Source organism: Ambystoma mexicanum, chromosome 12 (genome assembly GCF_040938575.1).
Source record: "Ambystoma mexicanum isolate Mex_15411 chromosome 12, UKY_AmexF1_1, whole genome shotgun sequence".
NCBI classification, from domain to species: domain Eukaryota; kingdom Metazoa; phylum Chordata; class Amphibia; order Caudata; family Ambystomatidae; genus Ambystoma; species Ambystoma mexicanum.
This window is the reverse complement of record NC_090936.1, coordinates 551,493,064-551,512,475: the sequence shown is the minus strand read 5'-3', so window position 1 is coordinate 551,512,475 and position 19,412 is coordinate 551,493,064. Positions and strand designations below refer to the sequence as shown.

Below are 19,412 nucleotides of genomic sequence, written 5' to 3'. Positions count from 1 at the left end.
CATATGGTCTCTGTCCACTAGATGGCTCTTTGAGCACGGTAATCCTCTGGTGGAATACTTCCCCTGGAAGTCATCTCTTATGGAGAAGCATAATGCACACTGCTTCAGTGTGACCATGTGCTTTTCCAGTCTTGCTCCCGTTTTCCCTGGTCTTTTGCTAGTGCTTCAGTTGGCAGCATACTTTGACCGGAAGAATTCTCCCAGGAAAAGATGTCTGCAGGACAGACTCACCACACACAGAGGGGATGTAGCTCAGCGGTAGAGCGCATGCTTCGCATGTATGAGGTCCCGGGTTCAATCCCCGGCATCTCCATTTGCATAAACATCAGTGTGATTTTGTCCCGGTTATTTTGTATTTCACACTGCAACTCGGGCCATGATTATAGGATCATCGACATTCATATCTATTTGTCTGAGAAAACGCTGGTGCCCGTATCGCAAACCTGCCTGTAATATATCAGTGAGGTTTGCGTCCCTGCCAGTGTCAACATCCTGTATGCCTTCACAATCACTACAAATAGAAATGCACAGAGAGTACCATCACACCACAGTTTTAACCGTGCAGAATCGTGAAAGGATTGGCATTGCCTTGCGTTTCTTTTCAGTCGATTGTTTTGGTTCCGAATGTATAGCTCCACCATTGTACCTTTGTAGCATATGATGCCTAGCTTTAAAAGTAATTTGTTTTCACTGGATTTGGCCACAGATGTACCTCTGTTGTCAACCTAAGTTGATCAGGTTCTGTAACTTGTTAGTTTTGAGCTGGAATATCCTACCAGCTCTGCTGCTGGGGCCTATCTCCGGCTTCTAAAAGCAAAAGCCTTGAACATATTGATATTTTTCATTAGTTGATCAGGGGGATTGCAGGGGGGGCAGCTTTTCTGCATGTTTCTATGGACAACCAGAAACAGGTGGCTCTAAAATGAAGTCCGCCATTTGGAAACTCCAATTCGACAGTTACCATCAGTTCTGGGCGCTGTTAGTCCCAAGCAGCCAGCCAGTATCTGGTAGATTTCATAGGTCCTTGCTGGCAGCGGGGATGTAACTCAGTGGTAGAGCACCTGCTTTGGAAGTATGAGGTCACAGGTTCGATCCCCGGCATCTCCATATGATATGTTTCTTCAAGTGTGGGCTTTTTCCTGTACATGGGAATTAGGATGATGTGGTCTTTTGCCATACTAAATCCTGTTGCTGAACGGCTTCTCTTTGGAGCCGATGATTGTGGACATGCACGGTGCACCATGCTTCAGTGTGATGTCTGCTTTTTTCATTGGAAGCCTGTTAGCCTGATCTCTTACCGGGATGACACAAAGCAGACTCGTTCAGACAGAGGGGCATTGGCTGAGAATAGTGTCTCCACCGGTCCCCCTGCTAGGCAGTGGTATCATTCTGAGGTGCTGTGCACGCTCACCAACTATCACCCCCTCTGACCTTTCCCACCGCAGAACACCCTGAATGCATTCAGCGGGTTATGCTTGATTCTAGGGCTGCAATGGATCGCCTAGTGGCAAAACCAATGGAAGCACCATTGACCTTCCGCAGAATTCCACTGCTTGTCTGCCTAGAGAAGCGACATCTGCCGAGTGTGCTATGGACACTCATGACGGCAGAGCTATAGAGTGGTGGGTCCACGTTGCTTTCCACTAGCCAGCAAATACAGAAGGACATCCGAAAGAGGTGTCAGTCTATCTAGCAACATTTGTGGGCTTTCGGCTGGAGGAATTCCTGCGCGAAATGGTGCTATCTCATTTTTGGTGTTTGAAGACATACATATATATATATATATATATATATATATTTATTTATTTATTTTTTCTCCATAACTACACTTCTCAAATCTGGGGCATCTATCCAAGATGGCCGTGTCACATTATGTGATGTCTCAGGCACCAACGTGATGAGATCGACCTGGCGCTTTAACTTTGTCATTGTAAGTAGTAAGATGTAATTTGGCAGTTGTCATGTTTTTTCATATGCACTACTGCAAACCCCTTTCCTTACTTAGCCCACTCCCTCCTGAAGCTTTTAGGTGTGATGAGGAAGTGTCCTCTCAGCGGGGATGTAGCTCAGTTGTAGAGCGCATGCTTTGCATGTATGAGGACCCGGGGCATTTCCACTTGTTTCTCTTTTTGACTGTCAAATGATCTCTATCCACTAGATGGCCCTTTGAGCACAGTAATCCTCTGGTGGAAATCTTTCCCTGGAAGTCATCTCTTATGGAGAAGCAAAATGCACACTGCTTCAGTGTGACCATGTGGTTTTCCATTCTTGCTCCAGTTTTCCCTGCTCTTTTGCTAGTGCTTCACTCGGCAGAATGTTTTGACCAGAAGAGTTCTCCCTGAAAATTATGTCTGCAGGACAGACACACTGCATACCGAGGGGATGTAGCTCAGTGGTAGAGCACTTGTTTTGCATGTATGAGGCCCCGGGTCCAATCCCTGGCATCTCGAATTGTTTCCCTTTTTTTGACTGTCATATGGTCTCTGTCCACTAGATGGCTCTTTGAGCACGGTAATCCTCTGGTGGAATACTTCCCCTGGAAGTCATCTCTTATGGAGAAGCATAATGCACACTGCTTCAGTGTGACCATGTGCTTTTCCAGTCTTGCTCCCGTTTTCCCTGGTCTTTTGCTAGTGCTTCAGTTGGCAGCATACTTTGACCGGAAGAATTCTCCCAGGAAAAGATGTCTGCAGGACAGACTCACCACACACCGAGGGGATGTAGCTCAGCGGTAGAGCGCATGCTTCGCATGTATGAGGTCCCGGGTTCAATCCCCGGCATCTCCATTTGCATAAACATCAGTGTGATTTTGTCCCGGTTATTTTGTATTTCACACTGCAACTCGGGCCATGATTATAGGATCATCGACATTCATATCTATTTGTCTGAGAAAACGCTGGTGCCCGTATCGCAAACCTGCCTGTAATATATCAGTGAGGTTTGCGTCCCTGCCAGTGTCAACATCCTGTATGCCTTCACAATCACTACAAATAGAAATGCACAGAGAGTACCATCACACCACAGTTTTAACTGTGCAGAATCGTGAAAGGATTGGCATTGCCTTGCGTTTCTTTTCAGTCGATTGTTTTGGTTCCGAATGTATAGCTCCACCATTGTACCTTTGTAGCATATGATGGCCAGCTTTAAAAATAATTTGTTTTCACTGGATGTGGCCACAGATATACCTCTGTTGTCAACCTAAGTTGATCAGGTTCTGTAACTTGTTAGTTTTGAGCTGGAATATCCTACCAGCTCTGCTGCTGGGGCCTATCTCCGGCTTCTAAAAGCAAAAGCCTTGAACATATTGATATTTTTCATTAGTTGATCAGGGGGATTGCAGGGGGGGGGGCAGCTTTTCTGCATGTTTCTATGGACAACCAGAAACAGGTGGCTCTAAAATGAAGTCCGCCATTTGGAAACTCCAATTCGACAGTTACCATCAGTTCTGGGCGCTGTTAGTCCCAAGCAGCCAGCCAGCATCTGGTAGATTTCATAGGTCCTTGCTGGCAGCGGGGATGTAACTCAGTGGTAGAGCACCTGCTTTGGAAGTGTGAGGCCACAGGTTCGATCCCCTGCATCTCCATATGATATGTTTCTTCAAGTGTGGGCTTTTTCCTGTACATGGGAATTAGGATGATGTGGTCTTTTGCCATACTAAATCCTGTTGCTGAACGTCTTCTCTTTGGAGCCGATGATTGTGGACATGCACGGTGCACCATGCTTCAGTGTGATGTCTGCTTTTTTCATTGGAAGCCTGTTAGCCTGATCTCTTACCGGGATGACACAAAGCAGACTCGTTCAGACAGAGGGGCATTGGCTGAGAATAGTGTCTCCACCGGTCCCCATGCTAGGCAGTGGTATCATTCTGAGGTGCTGTGCACGCTCACCAACTATCACCCCCTCTGACCTTTCCCACCGCAGAACACCCTGAATGCATTCAGCGGGTTATGCTTCATTCTAGGGCTGCAATGGATCGCCTAGTGGCAAAACCAATGGAAGCACCATTGACCTTCCGCAGAATTCCACTGCTTGTCTGCCTAGAGAAGCGACATCTGCCGAGTGTGCTAGGGACACTCATGACGGCAAAGCTATAGAGTGGTGGGTCCACGTTGCTTTCCACTAGCCAGCAAATCCAGAAGGACATCCGAAAGAGGTGTCAGTCTATCTAGCAACATTTGTGGGCTTTCGGCTGGAGGAATTCCTGCGCGAAATGGTGCTATCTCATTTTTGGTGTTTGAAGACATACATATATATATATATATATATATATATATATATATATATATTTATTTATTTTTTCTCCATAACTACACTTCTCAAATCTGGGGCATCTATCCGAGATGGCCGTGTCACATTATGTGATGTCTCAGGCACCAACGTGATGAGATCGACCTGGCGCTTTAACTTTGTCATTGTAAGTAGTAAGATGTAATTTGGCAGTTGTCATGTTTTTTCATATGCACTACTGCAAACCCCTTTCCTTACTTAGCCCACTCCCTCCTGAAGCTTTTAGGTGTGATGAGGAAGTGTCCTCTCAGCGGGGATGTAGCTCAGTTGTAGAGTGCATGCTTTGCATGTATGAGGACCCGGGGCATTTCCACTTGTTTCTCTTTTTGACTGTCAAATGATCTCTATCCACTAGATGGCCCTTTGAGCACAGTAATCCTCTGGTGGAAATCTTCCCCTGGAAGTCATCTCTTATGGAGAAGCAAAATGCACACTGCTTCAGTGTGACCATGTGGTTTTCCATTCTTGCTCCAGTTTTCCCTGCTCTTTTGCTAGTGCTTCACGCGGCAGAATGTTTTGACCAGAAGAGTTCTCCCTGAAAATTATGTCTGCAGGACAGACACACTGCATACCGAGGGGATGTAGCTCAGTGGTAGAGCACTTGTTTTGCATGTATGAGGCCCCGGGTCCAATCCCTGGCATCTCCAATTGTTTCCCTTTTTTTGACTGTCATATGGTCTCTGTCCACTAGATGGCTCTTTGTGCACGGTAATCCTCTGGTGGAATACTTCCCCTGGAAGTCATCTCTTATGGAGAAGCATAATGCACACTGCTTCAGTGTGACCATGTGCTTTTCCAGTCTTGCTCCCGTTTTCCCTGGTCTATTGCTAGTGCTTCAGTTGGCAGCATACTTTGACCGGAAGAATTCTCCCAGGAAAAGATGTCTGCAGGACAGATTCACCGCACACCGAGGGGATGTAGCTCAGTGGTAGAGCGCATGCTTCGCATGTGTGAGGTCCCGGGTTCAATCCCCTGCATCTCCATTTCATAAACATCAGTGTGATTTTGTCCCGGTTATTTTGTATTTCACACTGCAACTCGGGCCATGATTATAGGATCATCGACATTCATATCTATTTGTCTGAGAAAACGCTGGTGCCCGTATCGCAAACCTGCCTGTAATATATCAGTGAGGTTTGCGTCCCTGCCAGTGTCAACATCCTGTATGCCTTCACAATCACTACAAATAGAAATGCACAGAGAGTACCATCACACCACAGTTTTAACTGTGCAGAATCGTGAAAGGATTGACATTGCCTTGCGTTTCTTTTCAGTCGATTGTTTTGGTTCCGAATGTATAGCTCCACCATTGTACCTTTCTAGCATATGATGCCTAGCTTTAAAAATAATTTGTTTTCATTGGATGTGGCCACAGATGTACCTCTGTTGTCAACCTAAGTTGATCAGGTTCTGTAACTTGTTAGTTTTGAGCTGGAATATCCTACCAGCTCTGCTGCTGGGGCCTATCTCCGGCTTCTAAAAGCAAAAGCCTTGAACATATTGATATTTTTCATTAGTTGATCAGGGGGATTGCAGGGGGGGCAGCTTTTCTGCATGTTTCTATGGACAACCAGAAACAGGTGGCTCTAAAATGAAGTCCGCCATTTGGAAACTCCAATTCGACAGTTACCATCAGTTCTGGGCGCTGTTAGTCCCAAGCAGCCAGCCAGCATCTGGTAGATTTCATAGGTCCTTGCTGGCAGCGGGGATGTAACTCAGTGGTAGAGCACCTGCTTTGGAAGTGTGAGGCCACAGGTTCGATCCCCGGCATCTCCATATGATATGTTTCTTCAAGTGTGGGCTTTTTCCTGTACATGGGAATTAGGATGATGTGGTCTTTTGCCATACTAAATCCTGTTGCTGAACGTCTTCTCTTTGGAGCCGATGATTGTGGACATGCACGGTGCACCATGCTTCAGTGTGATGTCTGCTTTTTTCATTGGAAGCCTGTTAGCCTGATCTCTTACCGGGATGACACAAAGCAGACTCGTTCAGACAGAGGGGCATTGGCTGAGAATAGTGTCTCCACCGGTCCCCATGCTAGGCAGTGGTATCATTCTGAGGTGCTGTGCACGCTCACCAACTATCACCCCCTCTGACCTTTCCCACCGCAGAACACCCTAAATGCATTCAGCGGGTTATGCTTCATTCTAGGGCTGCAATGGATCGCCTAGTGGCAAAACCAATGGAAGCACCATTGACCTTCCGCAGAATTCCACTGCTTGTCTGCCTAGAGACGCGACATCTGCCGAGTGTGCTAGGGACACTCATGACGGCAGAGCTATAGAGTGGTGGGTCCACGTTGCTTTCCACTAGCCAGCAAATACAGAAGGACATCCGAAAGAGGTGTCAGTCTATCTAGCAACATTTGTGGGCTTTCGGCTGGAGGAATTCCTGCGCGAAATGGTGCTATCTCATTTTTGGTGTTTGAAGACATACATATATATATATATATATATATATATATATATTTATTTATTTTTTCTCCATAACTACACTTCTCAAATCTGGGGCATCTATCCGAGATGGCCGTGTCACATTATGTGATGTCTCAGGCACCAACGTGATGAGATCGACCTGGCGCTTTAACTTTGTCATTGTAAGTAGTAAGATGTAATTTGGCAGTTGTCATGTTTTTTCATATGCACTACTGCAAACCCCTTTCCTTACTTAGCCCACTCCCTCCTGAAGCTTTTAGGTGTGATGAGGAAGTGTCCTCTCAGCAGGGATGTAGCTCAGTGGTAGAGCGCATGCTTTGCATGTATGAGGACCCGGGGCATTTCCACTTGTTTCTCTTTTTGACTGTCAAATGATCTCTATCCACTAGATGGCCCTTTGAGCACAGTAATCCTCTGGTGGAAATCTTCCCCTGGAAGTCATCTCTTATGGAGAAGCAAAATGCACACTGCTTCAGTGTGACCATGTGGTTTTCCATTCTTGCTCCAGTTTTCCCTGCTCTTTTGCTAGTGCTTCACTCGGCAGAATGTTTTGACCAGAAGAGTTCTCCCTGAAAATTATGTCTGCAGGACAGACACACTGCATACCGAGGGGATGTAGCTCAGTGGTAGAGCACTTGTTTTGCATGTATGAGGCCCCGGGTCCAATCCCTGGCATCTCCAATTGTTTCCCTTTTTTTGACTGTCATATGTTCTCTGTCCACTAGATGGCTCTTTGAGCACGGTAATCCTCTGGTGGAATACTTCCCCTGGAAGTCATCTCTTATGGAGAAGCATAATGCACACTGCTTCAGTGTGACCATGTGCTTTTCCAGTCTTGCTCCCGTTTTCCCTGGTCTTTTGCTAGTGCTTCAGTTGGCAGCATACTTTGACCGGAAGAATTCTCCCAGGAAAAGATGTCTGCAGGACAGACTCACCACACACCGAGGGGATGTAGCTCAGCGGTAGAGCGCATGCATCGCATGTATGAGGTCCCGGGTTCAATCCCCGGCATCTCCATTTGCATAAACATCAGTGTGATTTTGTCCCGGTTATTTTGTATTTCACACTGCAACTCGGGCCATGATTATAGGATCATCGACATTCATATCTATTTGTCTGAGAAAACGGTGGTGCCCGTATCGCAAACCTGCCTGTAATATATCAGTGAGGTTTGCGTCCCTGCCAGTGTCAACATCCTGTATGCCTTCACAATCACTACAAATAGAAATGCACAGAGAGTACCATCACACCACAGTTTTAACTGTGCAGAATCGTGAAAGGATTGACATTGCCTTGCGTTTCTTTTCAGTCGATTGTTTTGGTTCCGAATGTATAGCTCCACCATTGTACCTTTCTAGCATATGATGCCTAGCTTTAAAAATAATTTGTTTTCACTGGATGTGGCCACAGATGTACCTCTGTTGTCAACCTAAGTTGATCAGGTTCTGTAACTTGTTAGTTTTGAGCTGGAATATCCTACCAGCTCTGCTGCTGGGGCCTATCTCCGGCTTCTAAAAGCAAAAGCCTTGAACATATTGATATTTTTCATTAGTTGATCAGGGGGATTGCAGGGGGGGCAGCTTTTCTGCATGTTTCTATGGACAACCAGAAACAGGTGGCTCTAAAATGAAGTCCGCCATTTGGAAACTCCAATTCGACAGTTACCATCAGTTCTGGGCGCTGTTAGTCCCAAGCAGCCAGCCAGCATCTGGTAGATTTCATAGGTCCTTGCTGGCAGCGGGAATGTAACTCAGTGGTAGAGCACCTGCTTTGGAAGTGTGAGGCCACAGGTTCGATCCCCGGCATCTCCATATGATAAGTTTCTTCAAGTGTGGGCTTTTTCCTGTACATGGGAATTAGGATGATGTGGTCTTTTGCCATACTAAATCCTGTTGCTGAACGTCTTCTCTTTGGAGCCGATGATTGTGGACATGCACGGTGCACCATGCTTCAGTGTGATGTCTGCTTTTTTCATTGGAAGCCTGTTAGCCTGATCTCTTACCGGGATGACACAAAGCAGACTCGTTCAGACAGAGGGGCATTGGCTGAGAATAGTGTCTCCACCGGTCCCCATGCTAGGCAGTGGTATCATTCTGAGGTGCTGTGCACGCTCACCAACTATCACCCCCTCTGACCTTTCCCACCGCAGAACACCCTGAATGCATTCAGCGGGTTATGCTTCATTCTAGGGCTGCAATGGATCGCCTAGTGGCAAAACCAATGGAAGCACCATTGACCTTCCGCAGAATTCCACTGCTTGTCTGCCTAGAGAAGCGACATCTGCCGAGTGTGCTAGGGACACTCATGACGGCAGAGCTATAGAGTGGTGGGTCCACGTTGCTTTCCACTAGCCAGCAAATACAGAAGGACATCCGAAAGAGGTGTCAGTCTATCTAGCAACATTTGTGGGCTTTCGGCTGGAGGAATTCCTGCGCGAAATGGTGCTATCTCATTTTTGGTGTTTGAAGACATACATATATATATATATATATATATATATATATATTTATTTATTTTTTCTCCATAACTACACTTCTCAAATCTGGGGCATCTATCCGAGATGGCCGTGTCACATTATGTGATGTCTCAGGCACCAACGTGATGAGATCGACCTGGCGCTTTAACTTTGTCATTGTAAGTAGTAAGATGTAATTTGGCAGTTGTCATGTTTTTTCATATGCACTACTGCAAACCCCTTTCCTTACTTAGCCCACTCCCTCCTGAAGCTTTTAGGTGTGATGAGGAAGTGTCCTCTCAGCGGGGATGTAGCTCAGTTGTAGAGCGCATGCTTTGCATGTATGAGGACCCGGGGCATTTCCACTTGTTTCTCTTTTTGACTGTCAAATGATCTCTATCCACTAGATGGCCCTTTGAGCACAGTAATCCTCTGGTGGAAATCTTCCCCTGGAAGTCATCTCTTATGGAGAAGCAAAATGCACACTGCTTCAGTGTGACCATGTGGTTTTCCATTCTTGCTCCAGTTTTCCCTGCTCTTTTGCTAGTGCTTCACGCGGCAGAATGTTTTGACCAGAAGAGTTCTCCCTGAAAATTATGTCTGCAGGACAGACACACTGCATACCGAGGGGATGTAGCTCAGTGGTAGAGCACTTGTTTTGCATGTATGAGGCCCCGGGTCCAATCCCTGGCATCTCCAATTGTTTCCCTTTTTTTGACTGTCATATGGTCTCTGTCCACTAGATGGCTCTTTGTGCACGGTAATCCTCTGGTGGAATACTTCCCCTGGAAGTCATCTCTTATGGAGAAGCATAATGCACACTGCTTCAGTGTGACCATGTGCTTTTCCAGTCTTGCTCCCGTTTTCCCTGGTCTATTGCTAGTGCTTCAGTTGGCAGCATACTTTGACCGGAAGAATTCTCCCAGGAAAAGATGTCTGCAGGACAGACTCACTGCACACCGAGGGGATGTAGCTCAGTGGTAGAGCGCATGCTTCGCATGTGTGAGGTCCCGGGTTCAATCCCCTGCATCTCCATTTCATAAACATCAGTGTGATTTTGTCCCGGTTATTTTGTATTTCACACTGCAACTCGGGCCATGATTATAGGATCATCGACATTCATATCTATTTGTCTGAGAAAACGCTGGTGCCCGTATCGCAAACCTGCCTGTAATATATCAGTGAGGTTTGCGTCCCTGCCAGTGTCAACATCCTGTATGCCTTCACAATCACTACAAATAGAAATGCACAGAGAGTACCATCACACCACAGTTTTAACTGTGCAGAATCGTGAAAGGATTGACATTGCCTTGCGTTTCTTTTCAGTCGATTGTTTTGGTTCCGAATGTATAGCTCCACCATTGTACCTTTCTAGCATATGATGCCTAGCTTTAAAAATAATTTGTTTTCATTGGATGTGGCCACAGATGTACCTCTGTTGTCAACCTAAGTTGATCAGGTTCTGTAACTTGTTAGTTTTGAGCTGGAATATCCTACCAGCTCTGCTGCTGGGGCCTATCTCCGGCTTCTAAAAGCAAAAGCCTTGAACATATTGATATTTTTCATTAGTTGATCAGGGGGATTGCAGGGGGGGCAGCTTTTCTGCATGTTTCTATGGACAACCAGAAACAGGTGGCTCTAAAATGAAGTCCGCCATTTGGAAACTCCAATTCGACAGTTACCATCAGTTCTGGGCGCTGTTAGTCCCAAGCAGCCAGCCAGCATCTGGTAGATTTCATAGGTCCTTGCTGGCAGCGGGGATGTAACTCAGTGGTAGAGCACCTGCTTTGGAAGTGTGAGGCCACAGGTTCGATCCCCGGCATCTCCATATGATATGTTTCTTCAAGTGTGGGCTTTTTCCTGTACATGGGAATTAGGATGATGTGGTCTTTTGCCATACTAAATCCTGTTGCTGAACGTCTTCTCTTTGGAGCCGATGATTGTGGACATGCACGGTGCACCATGCTTCAGTGTGATGTCTGCTTTTTTCATTGGAAGCCTGTTAGCCTGATCTCTTACCGGGATGACACAAAGCAGACTCGTTCAGACAGAGGGGCATTGGCTGAGAATAGTGTCTCCACCGGTCCCCATGCTAGGCAGTGGTATCATTCTGAGGTGCTGTGCACGCTCGCCAACTATCACCCCCTCTGACCTTTCCCACCGCAGAACACCCTAAATGCATTCAGCGGGTTATGCTTCATTCTAGGGCTGCAATGGATCGCCTAGTGGCAAAACCAATGGAAGCACCATTGACCTTCCGCAGAATTCCACTGCTTGTCTGCCTAGAGAAGCGACATCTGCCGAGTGTGCTAGGGACACTCATGACGGCAGAGCTATAGAGTGGTGGGTCCACGTTGCTTTCCACTAGCCAGCAAATACAGAAGGACATCCGAAAGAGGTGTCAGTCTATCTAGCAACATTTGTGGGCTTTCGGCTGGAGGAATTCCTGCGCGAAATGGTGCTATCTCATTTTTGGTGTTTGAAGACATACATATATATATATATATATATATATATTTATTTATTTTTTCTCCATAACTACACTTCTCAAATCTGGGGCATCTATCCGAGATGGCCGTGTCACATTATGTGATGTCTCAGGCACCAACGTGATGAGATCGACCTGGCGCTTTAACTTTGTCATTGTAAGTAGTAAGATGTAATTTGGCAGTTGTCATGTTTTTTCATATGCACTACTGCAAACCCCTTTCCTTACTTAGCCCACTCCCTCCTGAAGCTTTTAGGTGTGATGAGGAAGTGTCCTCTCAGCGGGGATGTAGCTCAGTTGTAGAGCGCATGCTTTGCATGTATGAGGACCCGGGGCATTTCCACTTGTTTCTCTTTTTGACTGTCAAATGATCTCTATCCACTAGATGGCCCTTTGAGCACAGTAATCCTCTGGTGGAAATCTTCCCCTGGAAGTCATCTCTTATGGAGAAGCAAAATGCACACTGCTTCAGTGTGACCATGTGGTTTTCCATTCTTGCTCCAGTTTTCCCTGCTCTTTTGCTAGTGCTTCACGCGGCAGAATGTTTTGACCAGAAGAGTTCTCCCTGAAAATGATGTCTGCAGGACAGACACACTGCATACCGAGGGGATGTAGCTCAGTGGTAGAGCACTTGTTTTGCATGTATGAGGCCCCGGGTCCAATCCCTGGCATCTCCAATTGTTTCCCTTTTTTTGACTGTCATATGGTCTCTGTCCACTAGATGGCTCTTTGTGCACGGTAATCCTCTGGTGGAATACTTCCCCTGGAAGTCATCTCTTATGGAGAAGCATAATGCACACTGCTTCAGTGTGACCATGTGCTTTTCCAGTCTTGCTCCCGTTTTCCCTGGTCTATTGCTAGTGCTTCAGTTGGCAGCATACTTTGACCGGAAGAATTCTCCCAGGAAAAGATGTCTGCAGGACAGACTCACCGCACACCGAGGGGATGTAGCTCAGTGGTAGAGCGCATGCTTCGCATGTGTGAGGTCCCGGGTTCAATCCCCTGCATCTCCATTTCATAAACATCAGTGTGATTTTGTCCCGGTTATTTTGTATTTCACACTGCAACTCGGGCCATGATTATAGGATCATCGACATTCATATCTATTTGTCTGAGAAAACGCTGGTGCCCGTATCGCAAACCTGCCTGTAATATATCAGTGAGGTTTGCGTCCCTGCCAGTGTCAACATCCTGTATGCCTTCACAATCACTACAAATAGAAATGCACAGAGAGTACCATCACACCACAGTTTTAACTGTGCAGAATCGTGAAAGGATTGACATTGCCTTGCGTTTCTTTTCAGTCGATTGTTTTGGTTCCGAATGTATAGCACCACCATTGTACCTTTCTAGCATATGATGCCTAGCTTTAAAAATAATTTGTTTTCACTGGATGTGGCCACAGATGTACCTCTGTTGTCAACCTAAGTTGATCAGGTTCTGTAACTTGTTAGTTTTGAGCTGGAATATCCTACCAGCTCTGCTGCTGGGGCCTATCTCCGGCTTCTAAAAGCAAAAGCCTTGAACATATTGATATTTTTCATTAGTTGATCAGGGGGATTGCAGGGGGGGGGCAGCTTTTCTGCATGTTTCTATGGACAACCAGAAACAGGTGGCTCTAAAATGAAGTCCGCCATTTGGAAACTCCAATTCGACAGTTACCATCAGTTCTGGGCGCTGTTAGTCCCAAGCAGCCAGCCAGCATCTGGTAGATTTCATAGGTCCTTGCTGGCAGCGGGGATGTAACTCAGTGGTAGAGCACCTGCTTTGGAAGTGTGAGGCCACAGGTTCGATCCCCGGCATCTCCATATGATATGTTTCTTCAAGTGTGGGCTTTTTCCTGTACATGGGAATTAGGATGATGTGGTCTTTTGCCATACTAAATCCTGTTGCTGAACGTCTTCTCTTTGGAGCCGATGATTGTGGACATGCACGGTGCACCATGCTTCAGTGTGATGTCTGCTTTTTTCATTGGAAGCCTGTTAGCCTGATCTCTTACCGGGATGACACAAAGCAGACTCGTTCAGACAGAGGGGCATTGGCTGAGAATAGTGTCTCCACCGGTCCCCATGCTAGGCAGTGGTATCATTCTGAGGTGCTGTGCACGCTCACCAACTATCACCCCCTCTGACCTTTCCCACCGCAGAACACCCTAAATGCATTCAGCGGGTTATGCTTCATTCTAGGGCTGCAATGGATCGCCTAGTGGCAAAACCAATGGAAGCACCATTGACCTTCCGCAGAATTCCACTGCTTGTCTGCCTAGAGAAGCGACATCTGCCGAGTGTGCTAGGGACACTCATGACGGCAGAGCTATAGAGTGGTGGGTCCACGTTGCTTTCCACTAGCCAGCAAATACAGAAGGACATCCGAAAGAGGTGTCAGTCTATCTAGCAACATTTGTGGGCTTTCGGCTGGAGGAATTCCTGCGCGAAATGGTGCTATCTCATTTTTGGTGTTTGAAGACATACATATATATATATATATATATATATATATATATTTATTTATTTTTTCTCCATAACTACACTTCTCAAATCTGGGGCATCTATCCGAGATGGCCGTGTCACATTATGTGATGTCTCAGGCACCAACGTGATGAGATCGACCTGGCGCTTTAACTTTGTCATTGTAAGTAGTAAGATGTAATTTGGCAGTTGTCATGTTTTTTCATATGCACTACTGCAAACCCCTTTCCTTACTTAGCCCACTCCCTCCTGAAGCTTTTAGGTGTGATGAGGAAGTGTCCTCTCAGCAGGGATGTAGCTCAGTGGTAGAGCGCATGCTTTGCATGTATGAGGACCCGGGGCATTTCCACTTGTTTCTCTTTTTGACTGTCAAATGATCTCTATCCACTAGATGGCCCTTTGTGCACAGTAATCCTCTGGTGGAAATCTTCCCCTGGAAGTCATCTCTTATGGAGAAGCAAAATGCACACTGCTTCAGTGTGACCATGTGGTTTTCCATTCTTGCTCCAGTTTTCCCTGCTCTTTTGCTAGTGCTTCACTCGGCAGAATGTTTTGACCAGAAGAGTTCTCCCTGAAAATTATGTCTGCAGGACAGACACACTGCATACCGAGGGGATGTAGCTCAGTGGTAGAGCACTTGTTTTGCATGTATGAGGCCCCGGGTCCAATCCCTGGCATCTCCAATTGTTTCCCTTTTTTTGACTGTCATATGTTCTCTGTCCACTAGATGGCTCTTTGAGCACGGTAATCCTCTGGTGGAATACTTCCCCTGGAAGTCATCTCTTATGGAGAAGCATAATGCACACTGCTTCAGTGTGACCATGTGCTTTTCCAGTCTTGCTCCCGTTTTCCCTGGTCTTTTGCTAGTGCTTCAGTTGGCAGCATACTTTGACCGGAAGAATTCTCCCAGGAAAAGATGTCTGCAGGACAGACTCACCACACACCGAGGGGATGTAGCTCAGCGGTAGAGCGCATGCATCGCATGTATGAGGTCCCGGGTTCAATCCCCGGCATCTCCATTTGCATAAACATCAGTGTGATTTTGTCCCGGTTATTTTGTATTTCACACTGCAACTCGGGCCATGATTATAGGATCATCGACATTCATATCTATTTGTCTGAGAAAACGCTGGTGCCCGTATCGCAAACCTGCCTGTAATATATCAGTGAGGTTTGCGTCCCTGCCAGTGTCAACATCCTGTATGCCTTCACAATCACTACAAATAGAAATGCACAGAGAGTACCATCACACCACAGTTTTAACTGTGCAGAATCGTGAAAGGATTGACATTGCCTTGCGTTTCTTTTCAGTCGATTGTTTTGGTTCCGAATGTATAGCTCCACCATTGTACCTTTCTAGCATATGATGCCTAGCTTTAAAAATAATTTGTTTTCACTGGATGTGGCCACAGATGTACCTCTGTTGTCAACCTAAGTTGATCAGGTTCTGTAACTTGTTAGTTTTGAGCTGGAATATCCTACCAGCTCTGCTGCTGGGGCCTATCTCCGGCTTCTAAAAGCAAAAGCCTTGAACATATTGATATTTTTCATTAGTTGATCAGGGGGATTGCAGGGGGGGCAGCTTTTCTGCATGTTTCTATGGACAACCAGAAACAGGTGGCTCTAAAATGAAGTCCGCCATTTGGAAACTCCAATTCGACAGTTACCATCAGTTCTGGGCGCTGTTAGTCCCAAGCAGCCAGCCAGCATCTGGTAGATTTCATAGGTCCTTGCTGGCAGCGGGAATGTAACTCAGTGGTAGAGCACCTGCTTTGGAAGTGTGAGGCCACAGGTTCGATCCCCGGCATCTCCATATGATAAGTTTCTTCAAGTGTGGGCTTTTTCCTGTACATGGGAATTAGGATGATGTGGTCTTTTGCCATACTAAATCCTGTTGCTGAACGTCTTCTCTTTGGAGCCGATGATTGTGGACATGCACGGTGCACCATGCTTCAGTGTGATGTCTGCTTTTTTCATTGGAAGCCTGTTAGCCTGATCTCTTACCGGGATGACACAAAGCAGACTCGTTCAGACAGAGGGGCATTGGCTGAGAATAGTGTCTCCACCGGTCCCCATGCTAGGCAGTGGTATCATTCTGAGGTGCTGTGCACGCTCACCAACTATCACCCCCTCTGACCTTTCCCACCGCAGAACACCCTGAATGCATTCAGCGGGTTATGCTTCATTCTAGGGCTGCAATGGATCGCCTAGTGGCAAAACCAATGGAAGCACCATTGACCTTCCGCAGAATTCCACTGCTTGTCTGCCTAGAGAAGCGACATCTGCCGAGTGTGCTAGGGACACTCATGACGGCAGAGCTATAGAGTGGTGGGTCCACGTTGCTTTCCACTAGCCAGCAAATACAGAAGGACATCCGAAAGAGGTGTCAGTCTATCTAGCAACATTTGTGGGCTTTCGGCTGGAGGAATTCCTGCGCGAAATGGTGCTATCTCATTTTTGGTGTTTGAAGACATACATATATATATATATATATATATATATATATATATATATATATTTATTTATTTTTTCTCCATAACTACACTTCTCAAATCTGGGGCATCTATCCGAGATGGCCGTGTCACATTATGTGATGTCTCAGGCACCAACGTGATGAGATCGACCTGGCGCTTTAACTTTGTCATTGTAAGTAGTAAGATGTAATTTGGCAGTTGTCATGTTTTTTCATATGCACTACTGCAAACCCCTTTCCTTACTTAGCCCACTCCCTCCTGAAGCTTTTAGGTGTGATGAGGAAGTGTCCTCTCAGCGGGGATGTAGCTCAGTTGTAGAGCGCATGCTTTGCATGTATGAGGACCCGGGGCATTTCCACTTGTTTCTCTTTTTGACTGTCAAATGATCTCTATCCACTAGATGGCCCTTTGAGCACAGTAATCCTCTGGTGGAAATCTTCCCCTGGAAGTCATCTCTTATGGAGAAGCAAAATGCACACTGCTTCAGTGTGACCATGTGGTTTTCCATTCTTGCTCCAGTTTTCCCTGCTCTTTTGCTAGTGCTTCACGCGGCAGAATGTTTTGACCAGAAGAGTTCTCCCTGAAAATTATGTCTGCAGGACAGACACACTGCATACCGAGGGGATGTAGCTCAGTGGTAGAGCACTTGTTTTGCATGTATGAGGCCCCGGGTCCAATCCCTGGCATCTCCAATTGTTTCCCTTTTTTTGACTGTCATATGGTCTCTGTCCACTAGATGGCTCTTTGTGCACGGTAATCCTCTGGTGGAATACTTCCCCTGGAAGTCATCTCTTATGGAGAAGCATAATGCACACTGCTTCAGTGTGACCATGTGCTTTTCCAGTCTTGCTCCCGTTTTCCCTGGTCTATTGCTAGTGCTTCAGTTGGCAGCATACTTTGACCGGAAGAATTCTCCCAGGAAAAGATGTCTGCAGGACAGACTCACCGCACACCGAGGGGATGTAGCTCAGTGGTAGAGCGCATGCTTCGCATGTGTGAGGTCCCGGGTTCAATCCCCTGCATCTCCATTTCATAAACATCAGTGTGATTTTGTCCCGGTTATTTTGTATTTCACACTGCAACTCGGGCCATGATTATAGGATCATCGACATTCATATCTATTTGTCTGAGAAAACGCTGGTGCCCGTATCGCAAACCTGCCTGTAATATATCAGTGAGGTTTGCGTCCCTGCCAGTGTCAACATCCTGTATGCCTTCACAATCACTACAAATAGAAATGCACAGAGAGTACCATCACACCACAGTTTTAACTGTGCAGAATCGTGAAAGGATTGGCATTGCCTTGCGTTTCTTTTCAGTCGATTGTTTTGGTTCCGAATGTATAGCTCCACCATTGTACCTTTCTAGCATATGATGCCTAGCTTTAAAAATAATTTGTTTTCATTGGATGTGGCCACAGATGTACCTCTGTTGTCAACCTAAGTTGATCAGGTTCTGTAACTTGTTAGTTTTGAGCTGGAATATCCTACCAGCTCTGCTGCTGGGGCCTATCTCCGGCTTCTAAAAGCAAAAGCCTTGAACATATTGATATTTTTCATTAGTTGATCAGGGGGATTGCAGGGGGGGCAGCTTTTCTGCATGTTTCTATGGACAACCAGAAACAGGTGGCTCTAAAATGAAGTCCGCCATTTGGAAACTCCAATTCGACAGTTACCATCAGTTCTGGGCGCTGTTAGTCCCAAGCAGCCAGCCAGCATCTGGTAGATTTCATAGGTCCTTGCTGGCAGCGGGGATGTAACTCAGTGGTAGAGCACCTGCTTTGGAAGTGTGAGGCCACAGGTTCGATCCCCGGCATCTCCATATGATATGTTTCTTCAAGTGTGGGCTTTTTCCTGTACATGGGAATTAGGATGATGTGGTCTTTTGCCATACTAAATCCTGTTGCTGAACGTCTTCTCTTTGGAGCCGATGATTGTGGACATGCACGGTGCACCATGCTTCAGTGTGATGTCTGCTTTTTTCATTGGAAGCCTGTTAGCCTGATCTCTTACCGGGATGACACAAAGCAGACTCGTTCAGACAGAGGGGCATTGGCTGAGAATAGTGTCTCCACCGGTCCCCATGCTAGGCAGTGGTATCATTCTGAGGTGCTGTGCACGCTCACCAACTATCACCCCCTCTGACCTTTCCCACCGCAGAACACCCTAAATGCATTCAGCGGGTTATGCTTCATTCTAGGGCTGCAATGGATCGCCTAGTGGCAAAACCAATGGAAGCACCATTGACCTTCCGCAGAATTCCACTGCTTGTCTGCCTAGAGAAGCGACATCTGCCGAGTGTGCTAGGGACACTCATGACGGCAGAGCTATAGAGTGGTGGGTCCACGTTGCTTTCCACTAGCCAGCAAATACAGAAGGACATCCGAAAGAGGTGTCAGTCTATCTAGCAACATTTGTGGGCTTTCGGCTGGAGGAATTCCTGCGCGAAATGGTGCTATCTCATTTTTGGTGTTTGAAGACATACATATATATATATATATATATATATATATATATTTATTTATTTTTTCTCCATAACTACACTTCTCAAATCTGGGGCATCTATCCGAGATGGCCGTGTCACATTATGTGATGTCTCAGGCACCAACGTGATGAGATCGACCTGGCGCTTTAACTTTGTCATTGTAAGTAGTAAGATGTAATTTGGCAGTTGTCATGTTTTTTCATATGCACTACTGCAAACCCCTTTCCTTACTTAGCCCACTCCCTCCTGAAGCTTTTAGGTGTGATGAGGAAGTGTCCTCTCAGCAGGGATGTAGCTCAGTGGTAGAGCGCATGCTTT

The 19,412-nt window shown here is 46.3% G+C and overlaps 8 non-coding genes across 8 annotated transcripts; all 8 read left to right on the top strand.

Annotated features, from left to right (window-relative positions):
- The first annotated feature begins 241 nt into the window (after positions 1 to 241).
- On the top strand, positions 242 to 313 carry TRNAA-CGC (transfer RNA alanine (anticodon CGC)). Its single transcript has one exon. It is a non-coding gene; the product is annotated as a tRNA-Ala (tRNA).
- A 2,401-nt stretch (positions 314 to 2,714) lies between these two features.
- On the top strand, positions 2,715 to 2,786 carry TRNAA-CGC (transfer RNA alanine (anticodon CGC)). The gene has a single exon. It is a non-coding gene; the product is annotated as a tRNA-Ala (tRNA).
- Positions 2,787 to 5,198: 2,412 nt separating this feature from the next.
- Positions 5,199 to 5,270, top strand: TRNAA-CGC (transfer RNA alanine (anticodon CGC)). Its single transcript has one exon. It is a non-coding gene; the product is annotated as a tRNA-Ala (tRNA).
- A 2,400-nt stretch (positions 5,271 to 7,670) lies between these two features.
- On the top strand, positions 7,671 to 7,742 carry TRNAA-CGC (transfer RNA alanine (anticodon CGC)). The gene has a single exon. It is a non-coding gene; the product is annotated as a tRNA-Ala (tRNA).
- Positions 7,743 to 10,143: 2,401 nt separating this feature from the next.
- Positions 10,144 to 10,215, top strand: TRNAA-CGC (transfer RNA alanine (anticodon CGC)). The gene has a single exon. It is a non-coding gene; the product is annotated as a tRNA-Ala (tRNA).
- A 2,394-nt stretch (positions 10,216 to 12,609) lies between these two features.
- On the top strand, positions 12,610 to 12,681 carry TRNAA-CGC (transfer RNA alanine (anticodon CGC)). Its single transcript has one exon. It is a non-coding gene; the product is annotated as a tRNA-Ala (tRNA).
- A 2,402-nt stretch (positions 12,682 to 15,083) lies between these two features.
- Positions 15,084 to 15,155, top strand: TRNAA-CGC (transfer RNA alanine (anticodon CGC)). The gene has a single exon. It is a non-coding gene; the product is annotated as a tRNA-Ala (tRNA).
- Positions 15,156 to 17,566: 2,411 nt separating this feature from the next.
- TRNAA-CGC (transfer RNA alanine (anticodon CGC)) lies at positions 17,567 to 17,638 on the top strand. Its single transcript has one exon. It is a non-coding gene; the product is annotated as a tRNA-Ala (tRNA).
- The last annotated feature ends 1,774 nt before the right edge of the window (positions 17,639 to 19,412 follow it).